Source organism: Dermacentor variabilis, chromosome 8, assembly GCF_050947875.1.
Source record: "Dermacentor variabilis isolate Ectoservices chromosome 8, ASM5094787v1, whole genome shotgun sequence".
Classification (NCBI taxonomy): domain Eukaryota; kingdom Metazoa; phylum Arthropoda; class Arachnida; order Ixodida; family Ixodidae; genus Dermacentor; species Dermacentor variabilis.
This window is the reverse complement of record NC_134575.1, coordinates 117485723-117492373: the sequence shown is the minus strand read 5'-3', so window position 1 is coordinate 117492373 and position 6651 is coordinate 117485723.

Sequence of the window (6651 nt, the reverse complement as noted above, 5' to 3'; positions counted from 1 at the left end):
CAGTTCTAGATTGTCTGTCTAAACGAAAGTTAGAAGCCTGATGTTCATCACCACATCGACCTCTGTCAGCACTGTTGCAAATTTCTCTAAGTTGAACCAGGCTCTGCCGAAAATCTTACGCAACGGAGCCCCCACGGATCGGACCAGCCACTCCCACATATACTGAATAAAGTGCCTCACCGCGGGGCATTCGGCCCGACTAATATTTAGGAGATCCCGTTGTTGTTAACATGCTTGGTGATGTCATTTTCTCCGAACAAGTGAAATGGTTACTTTGGCTCTGATGGCATTTTGAGAGGGTCCCCTCATTGTCCGGAAAGATCACGCTACGCAGTCCTCTCTGGCCGACAAAACACAACAAGTACAGTATGAATGCTTTACAGTATGAATGCGGGGGCACGCCACCGCACCGAGCATGGTCATGACGCCGACTTTGTATGCGCAGGTTAGTTACCTACCTTATGCAAGATGTGTACGTTCTAGTGACCGAATGCTTATTGCGGTGTCGTGCCCCTCTGACACATTTGATGCCAATCGGATAGTTTTCTGCCACTTGCTATGTTCATTATGTGTGAATGCTCACCTCACTTTTCTTTTACTAGTCCTTTCTGGGGACATTGAGCTTAACCCCGGTCCTGTTAATGACATTCCCACTCCGATATCCCTTTAATCCATTGCAAGCGCCCTATCCCGTTTAGAAACCTCTCAGAACACCGTTCTGTCTGAGCTCGCTCTAATTCGTGCTACACAGGCCACCACTGAAAACCAGGTCGGCCGTCTATCCACCCGTGTCGACGCCCTTGAGAAAATTGTAGACGCTCATAAATCAAGTCACTCGATATCTGCATCTAGAAACAATCCTGAAATAATTAAACTCACTTCCCAAATAAACGACCTCGTACAGAAGTGCGATGACTCTGAATACCGCCTTCGCCGGGACAACATACTTTTTTTCGGTGTTGAGGATGCGCATGATGAAACTTGGGAGCAATCAGAGTCTCGAGTTATTTCACTGTGAGCAGATAAACTTCTAATTTCCATAACCAAAAACGACATAGAACGCGCACACAGGCTTGGCCGTTTCCAGACCGGCAGACACCGACCAATTATAGTAAAGCTTGCGCGCTACAAAGATAAGTGTAGCATTCTGCCTGCTGGGCCAAAGCTTAAAGGTACTTCAATTTCTATCCGGGAAGATTTTTCATCGCGCGTCCGGATTGCAAGGAAATAGTTGTACGCCTATGCGAAACAAAGCAACGCCTCCACTTTCAAGATACGCTTCGGTGAACTTCAGATGAATGATAGGCAGTTTTTTATGACGGGCAATCAGACTCAGTTTTACAAGTTAAATCCTAGCCATCACATCAGGCTTGCCCAGCACTCTACTTTCCCTCCCAGCCGCTACTAAACCCTGTTGAAACATCACGCCATCACATACTTTCTGTTATACTGGCTAATGTTCACAGTTAAATGCCAAAAAAAGATACCATTGCAGCCCTTCTCGACGACAATAACACAGACATGACCATTTTCACTGAGTCTTGGTTAACCCCTGACATAGATAGCACTGAGCTACTGCATGCAGATTCCCCCTACACTGTTTACAGACGCGATATGAGGGAACCAAGGGGTGGTGGCGTTCTTGTCTTCACGAAAAACAGCATTCCTTGTTACCAGCTCCCAAACAGTTGTACTCATGTAATTCTTTGTGTGCACATATCCATGCCTTCATGCACATGTATTGTCATATCATGTTATCGCCCACCCGATTGTGACCCTTCTTTTATCGACAAACTTAACACTGTCATTTTAGATGCATCCTCTCAGTTCCCGCGTGCTAACTATATTATTTTTGGTGATTTTAACTTTCCGGATATAAACTGGGACAATCTAACAGCATCATCGCGCCAGTCAAAAGATTTCATTGATTTAGCCGTAAACTTCAACCTTACACAAACAGTAAATTTACCTACACGTGGCTCAAACACCTTTGACCTGGTCCTCACTTCACAAGACGAATACATTCAGTCTATAGCACGTGTCAATGGGCTGAGCGATCGCAGTACTGTTTTTTTCAATTTGGAAACCCCAGTTCCAGTCAAACAGCGTTCAATAAAACTAATTCGGGACTACAAAAAAGCTGACTTTTCCATAATTAACAATGAACTGAATATTTTTTTAATACATCAAAGAAACTGCCTTCAGAAAGTCTGTTGATGCAAACTGGCTGTTGTACAAGCATAAGCTACTCAGCTTAATGAATAATCACGTACCCCTTGTGTGCATTCGTGGTGTCATGGGAAAGCCTTGGTACACAAACCAACTAAAAATACTAGCACAGAAGAAAAAGCGCCTTTTCAGAGTGGCAAAAAAATGTGGTTCTGCCCCAAATGGAAGAAGTATTTCACCTGCCTGCGCGAGTACAACAGCCTTCTGAAGCTTTCTAAGAAAAAATTTTATCACCGGGATCTTCTCAATATCATCCGTGTAAACCCAAAAAAATTTTGGAAAAATACTCGCACCAAGTAGGAATCAGTCGCATAACATTACCATAACTAAGCCTAATGGGTCCCATGTTGCAGTTGAAAAGCGTTCTGACGTCTTCAATTCATACTTCTCTTCCGTCTTCACTTGTGAATCTTCCACCAACATTCCTGTTTTACCAACATTTTGCGACACTGAAATGCCTCCATTTGATGTAACTGCTGAAGGTATCGCAAGCCTAATCAATAAACTTGAAATATCTAGCTCCCCCGGACCTGACAACATACCGGTGAAGATACTAAAAGGCACTAACGTCATTTCTAGCCAGATATTGCAAATCATTTTTACCCAGTCTATAAGCGAGGGTACTATTCCCAAAGACTGGAAACTAAGCAATGTAACCCCCGTTTTTAAATCTGGTAAGCGCTCCGACCCATCCAACTATCGCCCGATCTCGCTTACATGTATTGTCTGTAAACATTTAGAACACGTCATTTATTCCCAAATAGCTTTCCACCTCGACATAAATTCTTTTTTCTTTAGCACACAACATGGCTTTCATTCAGGCTTATCATGCGAAACACAACTTTTTGAATTAGCATAGGCTACGTGCTTAGGTAGGTAGAATTAGGTAGAATTAGGTAGGCTACGTGGAGGTAGGCTGATTGCGTATAGCTACAGTTTTTTTTTTTCACTGATGAACGGATGACTACAGGTTACATTTTTTCGGATGACGGGAGGTAAAGCGTCACAGGGGGCGCAATCGAAACCTGTAACTCGCACATGCGCAGCACATCACTGATGCTGCCCGTCCTGGTGCGTGCTTGCCCAAAGCCGTCGCATCCGCTCGGAAATCGCCGTGCGCTCAAGGACGACCTTCTTGAGCGTGTAGTACGGTGTCTGGCTTTGGCTGCGCCGTTAGGATGTCGCCAACTTCGACTGCAAGTGCGTGTGGCAGGGCGCCGAGCAGGTATACGCAAGTTGTCTTCTGGGAAGTGACGCTACAGATTTCGGACTACGCCTCTACTTCGAGAAACTAAATGACCATTTGGTCAGGCCAGAACGGAGGTAATCGTACTACGTACTGTATCATCGACAGTGTTGGGGCTCGGTTGAGTCGGGGCTTTGTAGCGGCCCGGTGGAAAATCTGGGACGTTCTGTTCCATGGTCCGAAGTCTTTGCTGTGGCACAGCAGCAAGAAGGTGCTACCAAGTTGAAATGCAGGAATGAACTATATTTGTTTCAACACCCACGCCCTCGCTCCACTCGCACTTTTGCGGACTCCGTCAGTGCATCAACCACAGCTGCAAAAGAACGAAGCATCAAAAATAATGCTACGTATATGCACCTTGTATTACGCATCAAAAAAGACAAAAATTGAGTATTCAACTTAAAGCGTTTGAAATCACGAGCCAGAAGAATCCGAGACATCGCTATAAAAGAAACCTGGGACAGATACATTACAAGCACACATTTCTATACCCAACAAGCGTATTATGCAACAGGCTACGAACGTTATTTAGTCGCCAAACTTACCTCATGCCTTTGGTACATGATCAAGGCAACAGCCGTCTAGACCAGGCCCACACACTTGGACAGCACTTCGAGCCTGTGTCTAGCTCTGCAAGCTATTCACACTCGTTCCAGAAGCATAAACAGACAGGAGAAAGTAGGGCGCTGAACGATAAAGGTGGTGGAACTGAACTACACAACTATCCTGTTAGCGTTGTAGAGTTAAGAGCCTCTTTCAAGTGCTGTGAGCAATCTGCAGCACGATGTTATAGGGTCAGGCACATAATTGTGAGACATCTTCACCCTTACTCGCAGATGGCCGTGTTACCTCTTTTCAACATTATCTGGGCAACAGGAAACACTCCATCAACATGGAAAGAGGCGATTGTAGTACCTGTCTTGAATAAAAGAAAATGTCCCTCCTCCCTAGAACACTAGCGGCCAGTAGCACTCACAAGTGGCTTATGCAAACTCTTTGAAAAAAAATGATAAATAGCAGGCTTTTTCACTTCCATGTGTGAGAGAAGCTCCCATGTGAATACCAGTGGGGTTCAAGGGAAGGCCGGTGGACGACATACCACCTCATTTGTACTGTAGCATGCATTCACGACACTTTTATAAACAAACAGTTGCTTCTTTCCAAATTGTCACGTATGGAAAAGGCTTACGATACCACATGGCGGTATGAAATATTGCGCGTTTTATTGACAATATGCATCCGCGGAAGAAAAAGTGCTTACCGTAACCGAAGGTTACTTCCAAAACGGCACATTACGTGCTATAATCCCTATGTTCTATTAAGACCATTTGCGCAGGAAACAATGGTTCGCCAAGGTGGCGTGCTTAGCTGCACACTCTTGTTATATAAAAATGAATTCTTTGCGTTCATTAATAAAACGTAGTATATTTTTGTTTCGTATACAAGTTCATAACGTTTCAACTGGATTTAAGTCATGTAACCTCGAAATCTGTAAGCCACAAGTTCTCCTTGGCCTGAAGAAGGTGCCTGAAAGAGGCGATGAATATGGCTTTATGCTCATGCCAATCAAAGCACCTGTGTTCTTTTTAACACAAAAGAGAGGCCTCATCACAAATCCTCATGTACAGGACATACATCTGAACACAGAACACAAATTTGTTTTTTGCATCATAGTGCACACGAAGCTTAAGTTCCTCGAACACACAAGATGTCAAATTCATCAAAATTACTGCGTTCGGGAGCGACCCAGGAAAGAGTTTCGAAACACACCCGATAAGGAAAAGTGATTGACTTCTGCTAAGAAAGACGTCAGCTTCTTTATTAACATAAAAGAAATGGTCCCTTTGCAATATTCAAACATAGGGCTCCTAGCACAAGAGCTCGTTTTTACTTAGCCAGCTTACTTTTACTTCCATTCATGCTGCCACTACAGCTAAGAGTGAGTTACACTTAGTGTAATAATAGTCTAAAATGGTCCTATCGCATTCATTGCTTCACCCTTATGGCGTAACTGTGATAATTTCTTAAGATGTAGCATCGTTAAATTAACAGAGTGCTAGCTCTGGACTAATTTAAAACCACAATAGACCATGCTGTCTAAATGTCTTCAATGAAATATGATTCACCACGGCAAACCCATGTCAAGAATTCCTACGCTTGTGAGAACTATGTTCGCATGAAATGTATTTTGTTCTTTAATCTGAGAGTTCGACAAAGCACGCGCCCTGCAACTTGTTTGCTGAAGAGCCAGCACGCTTTGCATCAGCGTCTTTCTATGTGCGTTGAAAGTTTGCGAGAAACCAGCAATCATCAAAACGAGCGCAGTTAAAGCAGCCCAAAATCGGAAAAACGGAGCTCAGGGATATCGCCAGGTCAGCGTAGATTTCCCCTCTCCACTATCTCGGCTTTTCGTATTCACCACAGCGGTAAGTCGAACGGACGCAAACAAGAGAAAGAATACTCCGGTTGGCTTAGGCGGCAGGCCAACGCATGACGCAGATCTCGCCCTACCCCTTAGTAACAGTGCACGTAGAATCGCAGCGGCGCACGAATCACGGTTTTTAAATTCGAATTAAGTGACCCTTTTCAGTTGAAACCAAATTCGTGGGCAAGCAATTTCATGCGTTATTTTTTTTCTTGGTGCGCCAAGCTCCCTCCTTTACCATCGATAAATTTTCCTTTTAACTAGGAAGTTTCTGATAGTTACACATGGCGCACACAAAAGTGACGGAAAGCATTGAGCCATACTGATGTGTACATTCACTCGTTGAGAGAAAATAAGCGCGCCCACACACCCTGTAGGTCCCGTCTAAGCTAGGCGCGTTCTCGCAGTGTAACGAAAGAAAAGCAAGAGCCGCCAGGCTACTTTTGCAGTCCACCCAGCATGAGTGGACGTTCTTCGTTTAGGCTAACAAGCGTTTAAAATATGTCATGTGAAAAAACTTGTGTTTTAAAGGACACATTGGTTTAAGTTCTTCCGAGAAGAAACAAAAGGGCATCTGCAGAGGGAGTCGGTTGGAAAAGTACTGTGGGTAGAAACATTCTATCACGACGCATGCTACCTGCAAATGCGTCACCACCGGCACGTGTAGGAAAGTACTTACCAAACAGGCACACTTCAAGATGATTTTACATATCTGAGCATTGCAGAAGTTCAGTGACTTCAGTGGTCTTTC